Source organism: Pongo pygmaeus, chromosome 1 (genome assembly GCF_028885625.2).
Source record: "Pongo pygmaeus isolate AG05252 chromosome 1, NHGRI_mPonPyg2-v2.0_pri, whole genome shotgun sequence".
Classification (NCBI taxonomy): Eukaryota; Metazoa; Chordata; class Mammalia; order Primates; family Hominidae; genus Pongo; species Pongo pygmaeus.
The window spans coordinates 105,413,328-105,428,823 of record NC_072373.2 but is presented as its reverse complement, the minus strand read 5'-3'; positions in this window follow the sequence as shown (position 1 = coordinate 105,428,823).

Below are 15,496 nucleotides of genomic sequence, written 5' to 3'. Positions count from 1 at the left end.
AAGGAATGCTCCACTCTGTGAGTCGAATGTAACCAACACAAAGTAGCTTCTGAAAATGCTACTTTCTAGTTTGTATGTGAAGATATTTCCTTTTCGAACACAGGCCTCAAGGTTCTCTGATGACCACTTGCATATACTGCAAAAAGAGTGTTTCAATACTGCTTCAGGAAAAGAAACGTTAAACTCTGTGAGTTGAATGCACACATGACAGAGAAGTTTGTGAGAATGCTTCTGTCTAGTTTTTGTGTGAGGGTGTCCCGTTTCCAACGAGTTCCTATAAGTGGTCCAAATTTCCACTTTCAGATTCTAAAAAAAGAGTGTTTCAAAACTTCTCTGTCAAAAGGAATGTTCAACTTTTTGAGCTGAATGTACACATCACATGGTGGTTTCGGCAAATGCTTCTTTCTATGTTTTATGCGAAGATATTTCGTGTTCTACCACAGGCCTCAGAGCTCTCCAAATGTCCAATTGCAGACTATACAAAAAGAGTGTTTCATGGCTGCTCCAGAAAAAGGAATGCTTCACTCTGTGAGTTGAATGTAAACAACACAAAGTAGCTTCTAGAAGGCTACTTTCTAGGTTACATGTGAAGATATTTCCTTTTCGAACAAAGGCCTCAAAGCTCTCTGAATGACCACTTGCATATACTGCAAAAAGAGTGTCTCAATACTGCTTCATGAAAAGAAACGTTAAACTCTGTGAGTTGAATGCACACATCACAGAGAAGTTTGTGAGAATGCTTCTGTCTAGCTTTTGTGTGAGGGTGTACCGTTTCCAATGAGTTCCTACAAGTGGTCCAAATTTGCACTTTCAGATTCTAAAAAAAGAGTGTTTCAGAACTTCTCTGTCAAAAGGAAGTTCAACTCTTTGGGTTGAATGGACACAACACAAAGAAGTTTCAGAGAATGCTTCTATCTAGTGTTTATGTGAAGATATATCCTTTCCACCACAGGCCCCAAAGCGATCCAAATGTCCACTTGCAGATTCCAGAAAAAGAGAGTTTCAAAACTGCTCTATCAAAAGAAATGTTCTGCTCTGTGAACTGAATGAGGATACCACGCAGAAATTTTTGAGAATACTTCCGTCTAGTTTTTGTGTGAGAGTGTCCCGTTTCCAACAAATTATTATAAGTGGTCCAAATATCCACTTGCAGATTCTGTAAAAGGAGTGTTTAAAAACTTCTCTGTCAAAAGGAATGTTCAATTCCTTGAGTTGAATGCACGCACCAAAAAGAAGTTTCAGAGAATTCTTCTGTCTACTTGTTATGTGAAGATAGTTCCTTTTCCACCACAGGCCTCAAAGCGCTCCAAATGTCCACTTGCAGATACTAGAAAAAGAAAGTTTCAAAACTGCTCCATCAAAAGATTGCTTCAGCTCTGTGAGTTGAAAGCCGGCATCAAATTCATTGGTGAGAATGAGTCTGTCTAGTTTTTGTATGAGGGTGTCCCGTTTCCAACGAATTCCGATAAGCGGTCCAAATTTCCACTTGCAGATTCAACAAAAAGAGTGTTTCAAATCTTCTCTGTCAAAAGGAATGTTCAGCTCTGTGAATTCAATGCACACCACACAAAGAAGTTTCAGAGAATGCATCTGTCCAGTTCTTATGTGAAGATATTTTCTTTCCACCACAGGCCTCAAAGCGCTCCGAGTGTCCATTTGCAGGTTATACAAAAAGAGTGTTTCATGGCGGCTCTAACTAGAGGAATGCTCCACTCTGTGAGTTGAATGCAAACAACGCGAAGTAGCTTCTGAGAATGCTACTTTCTAGGTTATATGTGAAGATATTTCCTTTTCGAACACAGGCCTCAAAGCTCTTCGAATGACCACATCCGTATACTGCAAAAAGAGTGTTTCAAAACTGCTTCACGAAAAGAAATATTCAACTCTGTAAGTTGAATGCACACCTCAGAGAGAAGTTTGTGAGAATGCTTCTGTCTAGTTTTTGTGTGAGGGTGTCCCGTTTCCAACGAGTTCCTATAAGTGGTCCAAATGTCCACTTTCAGATATTAAAAAAAGAGTGTTTCAAAACTTCTCTGTCAAAAGGAATGTTCAACTCTTTGAGTTGAACGCACACAACACAAAGAAGTTTCAGAGAACGCTTCTATCTAGTGTTTATCTGAAGATACATCCTTTCCACCACAGGCCTCTAAGCGCACCAATTGTCCACTTGCAGATTCTAGAAAAAGAGTGTTTCAAAACTGCTCTATCAAAAGAAATGTTCTGCTCTGTGAACTGAATTCGCATATCACACAGAAGTTTGTGACAATGCTTCTGTCTAGTTTTTGTGTGAGAGTGTCCAGTTTCCAACGAATTCGTATAAGTGGTCCAAATTTCCACTTGCAGATTCTGTAAAAAGTGTGTTTAGAAACTTCTCTGTCAAAAGGAATGTTCAACTCCGTGAGTTGAATGCACGCACCAAAAAGAAGTTTCAGAGAATTCTTCCGTATACTTGTTATGTGAAGATAGTTCCTTTTCCACCACAGGCCTCAAAGCGCTCCAAATGTCCACATGCAGATGTTAGAAAAAGAGTGTTTCAAAACTACTCGATCAGAAGAAAAGTTCACCTCTGTGAGTTGAAAGCACACATCAAAAAGTAGTTTGTGAGAGTGCTTCTGTCTCATTTTTGTAAGAAGATGTCCCGTTTCCAACAAATTCCTATAAGTGGTCCAAATACCAACATGCAGATTCTCCAAAAAGAGACTTTCAAACCTGCTCAAACAAAAGGAATGTTCAACTCCGTGAGTTGAATTCAAACATCACAAACTGGTTTTTGAGAATGCTTCTTTCTATGTTTTATATGAAGCTATTTCGTGATCTACCACAGGCCTCCGAGCTCTCCAAAGTCCAAATGCAGATTATACAAAAAGAGTGTTTCATGGATGCTCTAACAAAAGGAATGCTCCACTCTGTGAGTTGAATGCAAACAACACAGAGTAGCTTCGGAGAATGCTACTTTCTAGGTTATACGTGAATATATTTCCTTTTCAAACACAGGCCTCAAAGCGCTCGGAATGACCACTTGCATATACTGCAAAAGGAGTGTTTCAAAACTGCTTCATGAAAAGAAAGGTTAAACTCCGTGAGTTGAATGCACACATCCCAGAGAAGTTTGTGAGAATGCTTCTGTCTAGTTTCTGCGTGAGGGTGTCCCGTTGCCAACAAGTTCCTATAAGCGGTCCAAATTTCCACTTGCAGATTCTAAAAAAAATGTGTTTCAAAACTTCTCCGTGAAAAGGAATGTTCAACACCTTGAGGTGAATGCACACCCCACAAATAAGTGTCAGAGAATGCTTCTGTCTAGTTTTTATGTGAAGATATTTCCTTTCCACTGCAGGCCTCAAAGCGCTCCAAATGTCCACTTGCAGATTCTTGAAAAAGAGTGTTTCAAAACTGCTCTATCAAAAGAAAGGTTCAGCTCTGTGAGTTGAATGCAAACATAACAAAGTTGTTTGTGAGAATGCTTCTGTCTCGTTTTTGTGTGAGGATGTCCCGTTGCCAACAAATTCCTATAGGTGGTCCAAATACCCACATGCAGATTCTACAAAAAGAGTTTTTCAAACCTCCTCTACCAAAAGGAATGTTCAACTCCGTGAGTTGAATGCACACATCACAAAGTGGTTTCTGTGAATGCTTCTTTCTATGTTTTATGTGAAGATATTTCGTGTTCTACCACAGGCCCCAGAGCTCTCCAAATGTCCAATTGCAGATTATACAAAAAGAGTGTTTTATGGCTGCTCTAACAAAAGGAATGCTCCACTCTGTGAGTCGAATGTAACCAACACAAAGTAGCTTCTGAAAATGCTACTTTCTAGGTTGTATGTGAAGATATTTCCTTTTCGAACACAGGCCTCAAGGTTCTCTGATGACCACTTGCATATACTGCAAAAAGAGTGTTTCAATACTGCTTCAGGAAAAGAAACGTTAAACTCTGTGAGTTGAATGCACACATCACAGAGAAGTTTGTGAGAATGCTTCTGTCTAGTTTTTGTGTGAGGGTGTCCCGTTTCCAACGAGTTCCTATAAGTGGTCCAAATTTCCACTTTCAGATTCTAAAAAAAGAGTGTTTCAAAACTTCTCTGTCAAAAGGAATGTTCAACTTTTTGAGCTGAATGTACACATCACATGGTGGTTTCGGCGAATGCTTCTTTCTATGTTTTATGCGAAGATATTTCGTGTTCTACCACAGGCCTCAGAGCTCTCCAAATGTCCAATTGCAGACTATACAAAAAGAGTGTTTCATGGCTGCTCCAGAAAAAGGAATGCTTCACTCTGTGAGTTGAATGTAAACAACACAAAGTAGCTTCTAGAAGGCTACTTTCTAGGTTACATGTGAAGATATTTCCTTTTCGAACAAAGGCCTCAAAGCTCTCTGAATGACCACTTGCATATACTGCAAAAAGAGTGTCTCAATACTGCTTCATGAAAAGAAACGTTAAACTCTGTGAGTTGAATGCACACATCACAGAGAAGTTTGTGAGAATGCTTCTGTCTAGCTTTTGTGTGAGGGTGTACCGTTTCCAATGAGTTCCTACAAGTGGTCCAAATTTGCACTTTCAGATTCTAAAAAAAGAGTGTTTCAGAACTTCTCTGTCAAAAGGAAGTTCAACTCTTTGGGTTGAATGGACACAACACAAAGAAGTTTCAGAGAATGCTTCTATCTAGTGTTTATGTGAAGATATATCCTTTCCACCACAGGCCCCAAAGCGATCCAAATGTCCACTTGCAGATTCCAGAAAAAGAGAGTTTCAAAACTGCTCTATCAAAAGAAATGTTCTGCTCTGTGAACTGAATGAGGATACCACGCAGAAATTTTTGAGAATACTTCCGTCTAGTTTTTGTGTGAGAGTGTCCCGTTTCCAACAAATTATTATAAGTGGTCCAAATATCCACTTGCAGATTCTGTAAAAGGAGTGTTTAAAAACTTCTCTGTCAAAAGGAATGTTCAATTCCTTGAGTTGAATGCACGCACCAAAAAGAAGTTTCAGAGAATTCTTCTGTCTACTTGTTATGTGAAGATAGTTCCTTTTCCACCACAGGCCTCAAAGCGCTCCAAATGTCCACTTGCAGATACTAGAAAAAGAAAGTTTCAAAACTGCTCCATCAAAAGATTGCTTCAGCTCTGTGAGTTGAAAGCCGGCATCAAATTCATTGGTGAGAATGAGTCTGTCTAGTTTTTGTATGAGGGTGTCCCGTTTCCAACGAATTCCGATAAGCGGTCCAAATTTCCACTTGCAGATTCAACAAAAAGAGTGTTTCAAATCTTCTCTGTCAAAAGGAATGTTCAGCTCTGTGAATTCAATGCACACCACACAAAGAAGTTTCAGAGAATGCATCTGTCCAGTTCTTATGTGAAGATATTTTCTTTCCACCACAGGCCTCAAAGCGCTCCGAGTGTCCATTTGCAGGTTATACAAAAAGAGTGTTTCATGGCGGCTCTAACTAGAGGAATGCTCCACTCTGTGAGTTGAATGCAAACAACGCGAAGTAGCTTCTGAGAATGCTACTTTCTAGGTTATATGTGAAGATATTTCCTTTTCGAACACAGGCCTCAAAGCTCTTCGAATGACCACATCCGTATACTGCAAAAAGAGTGTTTCAAAACTGCTTCACGAAAAGAAATATTCAACTCTGTAAGTTGAATGCACACCTCAGAGAGAAGTTTGTGAGAATGCTTCTGTCTAGTTTTTGTGTGAGGGTGTCCCGTTTCCAACGAGTTCCTATAAGTGGTCCAAATGTCCACTTTCAGATATTAAAAAAAGAGTGTTTCAAAACTTCTCTGTCAAAAGGAATGTTCAACTCTTTGAGTTGAACGCACACAACACAAAGAAGTTTCAGAGAATGCTTCTATCTAGTGTTTATCTGAAGATACATCCTTTCCACCACAGGCCTCTAAGCGCACCAATTGTCCACTTGCAGATTCTAGAAAAAGAGTGTTTCAAAACTGCTCTATCAAAAGAAATGTTCTGCTCTGTGAACTGAATTCGCATATCACACAGAAGTTTGTGAGAATGCTTCTGTCTAGTTTTTGTGTGAGAGTGTCCAGTTTCCAACGAATTCGTATAAGTGGTCCAAATTTCCACTTGCAGATTCTGTAAAAAGAGTGTTTAGAAACTTCTCTGTCAAAAGGAATGTTCAACTCCGTGAGTTGAATGCACGCACCAAAAAGAAGTTTCAGAGAATTCTTCTGTATACTTGTTATGTGAAGATAGTTCCTTTTCCACCACAGGCCTCAAAGCGCTCCAAATGTCCACATGCAGATGTTAGAAAAAGAGTGTTTCAAAACTACTCGATCAGAAGAAAAGTTCACCTCTGTGAGTTGAAAGCACACATCAAAAAGTAGTTTGTGAGAGTGCTTCTGTCTCATTTTTGTAAGAAGATGTCCCGTTTCCAACAAATTCCTATAAGTGGTCCAAATACCAACATGCAGATTCTCCAAAAAGAGACTTTCAAACCTGCTCAAACAAAAGGAATGTTCAACTCCGTGAGTTGAATGCAAACATCACAAACTGGTTTTTGAGAATGCTTCTTTCTATGTTTTATATGAAGCTATTTCGTGATCTACCACAGGCCTCCGAGCTCTCCAAAGTCCAAATGCAGATTATACAAAAAGAGTGTTTCATGGATGCTCTAACAAAAGGAATGCTCCACTCTGTGAGTTGAATGCAAACAACACAGAGTAGCTTCGGAGAATGCTACTTTCTAGGTTATACGTGAATATATTTCCTTTTCAAACACAGGCCTCAAAGCGCTCGGAATGACCACTTGCATATACTGCAAAAGGAGTGTTTCAAAACTGCTTCATGAAAAGAAAGGTTAAACTCCGTGAGTTGAATGCACACATCCCAGAGAAGTTTGTGAGAATGCTTCTGTCTAGTTTCTGCGTGAGGGTGTCCCGTTGCCAACAAGTTCCTATAAGCGGTCCAAATTTCCACTTGCAGATTCTAAAAAAAATGTGTTTCAAAACTTCTCCGTGAAAAGGAATGTTCAACACCTTGAGGTGAATGCACACCCCACAAATAAGTGTCAGAGAATGCTTCTGTCTAGTTTTTATGTGAAGATATTTCCTTTCCACTGCAGGCCTCAAAGCGCTCCAAATGTCCACTTGCAGATTCTTGAAAAAGAGTGTTTCAAAACTGCTCTATCAAAAGAAAGGTTCAGCTCTGTGAGTTGAATGCAAACATAACAAAGTTGTTTGTGAGAATGCTTCTGTCTCGTTTTTGTGTGAGGATGTCCCGTTGCCAACAAATTCCTATAGGTGGTCCAAATACCCACATGCAGATTCTACAAAAAGAGTTTTTCAAACCTCCTCTACCAAAAGGAATGTTCAACTCCGTGAGTTGAATGCACACATCACAAAGTGGTTTCTGTGAATGCTTCTTTCTATGTTTTATGTGAAGATATTTCGTGTTCTACCACAGGCCCCAGAGCTCTCCAAATGTCCAATTGCAGATTATACAAAAAGAGTGTTTTATGGCTGCTCTAACAAAAGGAATGCTCCACTCTGTGAGTCGAATGTAACCAACACAAAGTAGCTTCTGAAAATGCTACTTTCTAGGTTGTATGTGAAGATATTTCCTTTTCGAACACAGGCCTCAAGGTTCTCTGATGACCACTTGCATATACTGCAAAAAGAGTGTTTCAATACTGCTTCAGGAAAAGAAACGTTAAACTCTGTGAGTTGAATGCACACATCACAGAGAAGTTTGTGAGAATGCTTCTGTCTAGTTTTTGTGTGAGGGTGTCCCGTTTCCAACGAGTTCCTATAAGTGGTCCAAATTTCCACTTTCAGATTCTAAAAAAAGAGTGTTTCAAAACTTCTCTGTCAAAAGGAATGTTCAACTTTTTGAGCTGAATGTACACATCACATGGTGGTTTCGGCGAATGCTTCTTTCTATGTTTTATGCGAAGATATTTCGTGTTCTACCACAGGCCTCAGAGCTCTCCAAATGTCCAATTGCAGACTATACAAAAAGAGTGTTTCATGGCTGCTCCAGAAAAAGGAATGCTTCACTCTGTGAGTTGAATGTAAACAACACAAAGTAGCTTCTAGAAGGCTACTTTCTAGGTTACATGTGAAGATATTTCCTTTTCGAACAAAGGCCTCAAAGCTCTCTGAATGACCACTTGCATATACTGCAAAAAGAGTGTCTCAATACTGCTTCATGAAAAGAAACGTTAAACTCTGTGAGTTGAATGCACACATCACAGAGAAGTTTGTGAGAATGCTTCTGTCTAGCTTTTGTGTGAGGGTGTACCGTTTCCAATGAGTTCCTACAAGTGGTCCAAATTTGCACTTTCAGATTCTAAAAAAAGAGTGTTTCAGAACTTCTCTGTCAAAAGGAAGTTCAACTCTTTGGGTTGAATGGACACAACACAAAGAAGTTTCAGAGAATGCTTCTATCTAGTGTTTATGTGAAGATATATCCTTTCCACCACAGGCCCCAAAGCGATCCAAATGTCCACTTGCAGATTCCAGAAAAAGAGAGTTTCAAAACTGCTCTATCAAAAGAAATGTTCTGCTCTGTGAACTGAATGAGGATACCACGCAGAAATTTTTGAGAATACTTCCGTCTAGTTTTTGTGTGAGAGTGTCCCGTTTCCAACAAATTATTATAAGTGGTCCAAATATCCACTTGCAGATTCTGTAAAAGGAGTGTTTAAAAACTTCTCTGTCAAAAGGAATGTTCAATTCCTTGAGTTGAATGCACGCACCAAAAAGAAGTTTCAGAGAATTCTTCTGTCTACTTGTTATGTGAAGATAGTTCCTTTTCCACCACAGGCCTCAAAGCGCTCCAAATGTCCACTTGCAGATACTAGAAAAAGAAAGTTTCAAAACTGCTCCATCAAAAGATTGCTTCAGCTCTGTGAGTTGAAAGCCGGCATCAAATTCATTGGTGAGAATGAGTCTGTCTAGTTTTTGTATGAGGGTGTCCCGTTTCCAACGAATTCCGATAAGCGGTCCAAATTTCCACTTGCAGATTCAACAAAAAGAGTGTTTCAAATCTTCTCTGTCAAAAGGAATGTTCAGCTCTGTGAATTCAATGCACACCACACAAAGAAGTTTCAGAGAATGCATCTGTCCAGTTCTTATGTGAAGATATTTTCTTTCCACCACAGGCCTCAAAGCGCTCCGAGTGTCCATTTGCAGGTTATACAAAAAGAGTGTTTCATGGCGGCTCTAACTAGAGGAATGCTCCACTCTGTGAGTTGAATGCAAACAACGCGAAGTAGCTTCTGAGAATGCTACTTTCTAGGTTATATGTGAAGATATTTCCTTTTCGAACACAGGCCTCAAAGCTCTTCGAATGACCACATCCGTATACTGCAAAAAGAGTGTTTCAAAACTGCTTCACGAAAAGAAATATTCAACTCTGTAAGTTGAATGCACACCTCAGAGAGAAGTTTGTGAGAATGCTTCTGTCTAGTTTTTGTGTGAGGGTGTCCCGTTTCCAACGAGTTCCTATAAGTGGTCCAAATGTCCACTTTCAGATATTAAAAAAAGAGTGTTTCAAAACTTCTCTGTCAAAAGGAATGTTCAACTCTTTGAGTTGAACGCACACAACACAAAGAAGTTTCAGAGAACGCTTCTATCTAGTGTTTATCTGAAGATACATCCTTTCCACCACAGGCCTCTAAGCGCACCAATTGTCCACTTGCAGATTCTAGAAAAAGAGTGTTTCAAAACTGCTCTATCAAAAGAAATGTTCTGCTCTGTGAACTGAATTCGCATATCACACAGAAGTTTGTGACAATGCTTCTGTCTAGTTTTTGTGTGAGAGTGTCCAGTTTCCAACGAATTCGTATAAGTGGTCCAAATTTCCACTTGCAGATTCTGTAAAAAGAGTGTTTAGAAACTTCTCTGTCAAAAGGAATGTTCAACTCCGTGAGTTGAATGCACGCACCAAAAAGAAGTTTCAGAGAATTCTTCCGTATACTTGTTATGTGAAGATAGTTCCTTTTCCACCACAGGCCTCAAAGCGCTCCAAATGTCCACATGCAGATGTTAGAAAAAGAGTGTTTCAAAACTACTCGATCAGAAGAAAAGTTCACCTCTGTGAGTTGAAAGCACACATCAAAAAGTAGTTTGTGAGAGTGCTTCTGTCTCATTTTTGTAAGAAGATGTCCCGTTTCCAACAAATTCCTATAAGTGGTCCAAATACCAACATGCAGATTCTCCAAAAAGAGACTTTCAAACCTGCTCAAACAAAAGGAATGTTCAACTCCGTGAGTTGAATGCAAACATCACAAACTGGTTTTTGAGAATGCTTCTTTCTATGTTTTATATGAAGCTATTTCGTGATCTACCACAGGCCTCCGAGCTCTCCAAAGTCCAAATGCAGATTATACAAAAAGAGTGTTTCATGGATGCTCTAACAAAAGGAATGCTCCACTCTGTGAGTTGAATGCAAACAACACAGAGTAGCTTCGGAGAATGCTACTTTCTAGGTTATACGTGAATATATTTCCTTTTCAAACACAGGCCTCAAAGCGCTCGGAATGACCACTTGCATATACTGCAAAAGGAGTGTTTCAAAACTGCTTCATGAAAAGAAAGGTTAAACTCCGTGAGTTGAATGCACACATCCCAGAGAAGTTTGTGAGAATGCTTCTGTCTAGTTTCTGCGTGAGGGTGTCCCGTTGCCAACAAGTTCCTATAAGCGGTCCAAATTTCCACTTGCAGATTCTAAAAAAAATGTGTTTCAAAACTTCTCCGTGAAAAGGAATGTTCAACACCTTGAGGTGAATGCACACCCCACAAATAAGTGTCAGAGAATGCTTCTGTCTAGTTTTTATGTGAAGATATTTCCTTTCCACTGCAGGCCTCAAAGCGCTCCAAATGTCCACTTGCAGATTCTTGAAAAAGAGTGTTTCAAAACTGCTCTATCAAAAGAAAGGTTCAGCTCTGTGAGTTGAATGCAAACATAACAAAGTTGTTTGTGAGAATGCTTCTGTCTCGTTTTTGTGTGAGGATGTCCCGTTGCCAACAAATTCCTATAGGTGGTCCAAATACCCACATGCAGATTCTACAAAAAGAGTTTTTCAAACCTCCTCTACCAAAAGGAATGTTCAACTCCGTGAGTTGAATGCACACATCACAAAGTGGTTTCTGTGAATGCTTCTTTCTATGTTTTATGTGAAGATATTTCGTGTTCTACCACAGGCCCCAGAGCTCTCCAAATGTCCAATTGCAGATTATACAAAAAGAGTGTTTTATGGCTGCTCTAACAAAAGGAATGCTCCACTCTGTGAGTCGAATGTAACCAACACAAAGTAGCTTCTGAAAATGCTACTTTCTAGGTTGTATGTGAAGATATTTCCTTTTCGAACACAGGCCTCAAGGTTCTCTGATGACCACTTGCATATACTGCAAAAAGAGTGTTTCAATACTGCTTCAGGAAAAGAAACGTTAAACTCTGTGAGTTGAATGCACACATCACAGAGAAGTTTGTGAGAATGCTTCTGTCTAGTTTTTGTGTGAGGGTGTCCCGTTTCCAACGAGTTCCTATAAGTGGTCCAAATTTCCACTTTCAGATTCTAAAAAAAGAGTGTTTCAAAACTTCTCTGTCAAAAGGAATGTTCAACTTTTTGAGCTGAATGTACACATCACATGGTGGTTTCGGCGAATGCTTCTTTCTATGTTTTATGCGAAGATATTTCGTGTTCTACCACAGGCCTCAGAGCTCTCCAAATGTCCAATTGCAGACTATACAAAAAGAGTGTTTCATGGCTGCTCCAGAAAAAGGAATGCTTCACTCTGTGAGTTGAATGTAAACAACACAAAGTAGCTTCTAGAAGGCTACTTTCTAGGTTACATGTGAAGATATTTCCTTTTCGAACAAAGGCCTCAAAGCTCTCTGAATGACCACTTGCATATACTGCAAAAAGAGTGTCTCAATACTGCTTCATGAAAAGAAACGTTAAACTCTGTGAGTTGAATGCACACATCACAGAGAAGTTTGTGAGAATGCTTCTGTCTAGCTTTTGTGTGAGGGTGTACCGTTTCCAATGAGTTCCTACAAGTGGTCCAAATTTGCACTTTCAGATTCTAAAAAAAGAGTGTTTCAGAACTTCTCTGTCAAAAGGAAGTTCAACTCTTTGGGTTGAATGGACACAACACAAAGAAGTTTCAGAGAATGCTTCTATCTAGTGTTTATGTGAAGATATATCCTTTCCACCACAGGCCCCAAAGCGATCCAAATGTCCACTTGCAGATTCCAGAAAAAGAGAGTTTCAAAACTGCTCTATCAAAAGAAATGTTCTGCTCTGTGAACTGAATGAGGATACCACGCAGAAATTTTTGAGAATACTTCCGTCTAGTTTTTGTGTGAGAGTGTCCCGTTTCCAACAAATTATTATAAGTGGTCCAAATATCCACTTGCAGATTCTGTAAAAGGAGTGTTTAAAAACTTCTCTGTCAAAAGGAATGTTCAATTCCTTGAGTTGAATGCACGCACCAAAAAGAAGTTTCAGAGAATTCTTCTGTCTACTTGTTATGTGAAGATAGTTCCTTTTCCACCACAGGCCTCAAAGCGCTCCAAATGTCCACTTGCAGATACTAGAAAAAGAAAGTTTCAAAACTGCTCCATCAAAAGATTGCTTCAGCTCTGTGAGTTGAAAGCCGGCATCAAATTCATTGGTGAGAATGAGTCTGTCTAGTTTTTGTATGAGGGTGTCCCGTTTCCAACGAATTCCGATAAGCGGTCCAAATTTCCACTTGCAGATTCAACAAAAAGAGTGTTTCAAATCTTCTCTGTCAAAAGGAATGTTCAGCTCTGTGAATTCAATGCACACCACACAAAGAAGTTTCAGAGAATGCATCTGTCCAGTTCTTATGTGAAGATATTTTCTTTCCACCACAGGCCTCAAAGCGCTCCGAGTGTCCATTTGCAGGTTATACAAAAAGAGTGTTTCATGGCGGCTCTAACTAGAGGAATGCTCCACTCTGTGAGTTGAATGCAAACAACGCGAAGTAGCTTCTGAGAATGCTACTTTCTAGGTTATATGTGAAGATATTTCCTTTTCGAACACAGGCCTCAAAGCTCTTCGAATGACCACATCCGTATACTGCAAAAAGAGTGTTTCAAAACTGCTTCACGAAAAGAAATATTCAACTCTGTAAGTTGAATGCACACCTCAGAGAGAAGTTTGTGAGAATGCTTCTGTCTAGTTTTTGTGTGAGGGTGTCCCGTTTCCAACGAGTTCCTATAAGTGGTCCAAATGTCCACTTTCAGATATTAAAAAAAGAGTGTTTCAAAACTTCTCTGTCAAAAGGAATGTTCAACTCTTTGAGTTGAACGCACACAACACAAAGAAGTTTCAGAGAATGCTTCTATCTAGTGTTTATCTGAAGATACATCCTTTCCACCACAGGCCTCTAAGCGCACCAATTGTCCACTTGCAGATTCTAGAAAAAGAGTGTTTCAAAACTGCTCTATCAAAAGAAATGTTCTGCTCTGTGAACTGAATTCGCATATCACACAGAAGTTTGTGAGAATGCTTCTGTCTAGTTTTTGTGTGAGAGTGTCCAGTTTCCAACGAATTCGTATAAGTGGTCCAAATTTCCACTTGCAGATTCTGTAAAAAGAGTGTTTAGAAACTTCTCTGTCAAAAGGAATGTTCAACTCCGTGAGTTGAATGCACGCACCAAAAAGAAGTTTCAGAGAATTCTTCTGTATACTTGTTATGTGAAGATAGTTCCTTTTCCACCACAGGCCTCAAAGCGCTCCAAATGTCCACATGCAGATGTTAGAAAAAGAGTGTTTCAAAACTACTCGATCAGAAGAAAAGTTCACCTCTGTGAGTTGAAAGCACACATCAAAAAGTAGTTTGTGAGAGTGCTTCTGTCTCATTTTTGTAAGAAGATGTCCCGTTTCCAACAAATTCCTATAAGTGGTCCAAATACCAACATGCAGATTCTCCAAAAAGAGACTTTCAAACCTGCTCAAACAAAAGGAATGTTCAACTCCGTGAGTTGAATGCAAACATCACAAACTGGTTTTTGAGAATGCTTCTTTCTATGTTTTATATGAAGCTATTTCGTGATCTACCACAGGCCTCCGAGCTCTCCAAAGTCCAAATGCAGATTATACAAAAAGAGTGTTTCATGGATGCTCTAACAAAAGGAATGCTCCACTCTGTGAGTTGAATGCAAACAACACAGAGTAGCTTCGGAGAATGCTACTTTCTAGGTTATACGTGAATATATTTCCTTTTCAAACACAGGCCTCAAAGCGCTCGGAATGACCACTTGCATATACTGCAAAAGGAGTGTTTCAAAACTGCTTCATGAAAAGAAAGGTTAAACTCCGTGAGTTGAATGCACACATCACAGAGAAGTTTGTGAGAATGCTTCTGTCTAGTTTCTGCGTGAAGGTGTCCCGTTGCCAACAAGTTCCTATAAGCGGTCCAAATTTCCTCTTGCAGATTCTAAAAAAAATGTGTTTCAAAACTTCTCCGTGAAAAGGAATGTTCAACACCTTGAGGTGAATGCACACCCCACAAATAAGTGTCAGAGAATGCTTCTGTCTAGTTTTTATGTGAAGATATTTCCTTTCCACTGCAGGCCTCAAAGCGCTCCAAATGTCCACTTGCAGATTCTTGAAAAAGAGTGTTTCAAAACTGCTCTATCAAAAGAAAGGTTCAGCTCTGTGAGTTGAATGCAAACATAACAAAGTTGTTTGTGAGAATGCTTCTGTCTCGTTTTTGTGTGAGGATGTCCCGTTGCCAACAAATTCCTATAGGTGGTCCAAATACCCACATGCAGATTCTACAAAAAGAGTTTTTCAAACCTCCTCTACCAAAAGGAATGTTCAACTCCGTGAGTTGAATGCACACATCACAAAGTGGTTTCTGTGAATGCTTCTTTCTATGTTTTATGTGAAGATATTTCGTGTTCTACCACAGGCCCCAGAGCTCTCCAAATGTCCAATTGCAGATTATACAAAAAGAGTGTTTTATGGCTGCTCTAACAAAAGGAATGCTCCACTCTGTGAGTCGAATGTAACCAACACAAAGTAGCTTCTGAAAATGCTACTTTCTAGTTTGTATGTGAAGATATTTCCTTTTCGAACACAGGCCTCAAGGTTCTCTGATGACCACTTGCATATACTGCAAAAAGAGTGTTTCAATACTGCTTCAGGAAAAGAAACGTTAAACTCTGTGAGTTGAATGCACACATGACAGAGAAGTTTGTGAGAATGCTTCTGTCTAGTTTTTGTGTGAGGGTGTCCCGTTTCCAACGAGTTCCTATAAGTGGTCCAAATTTCCACTTTCAGATTCTAAAAAAAGAGTGTTTCAAAACTTCTCTGTCAAAAGGAATGTTCAACTTTTTGAGCTGAATGTACACATCACATGGTGGTTTCGGCGAATGCTTCTTTCTATGTTTTATGCGAAGATATTTCGTGTTCTACCACAGGCCTCAGAGCTCTCCAAATGTCCAATTGCAGACTATACAAAAAGAGTGTTTCATGGCTGCTCCAGAAAAAGGAATGCTTCA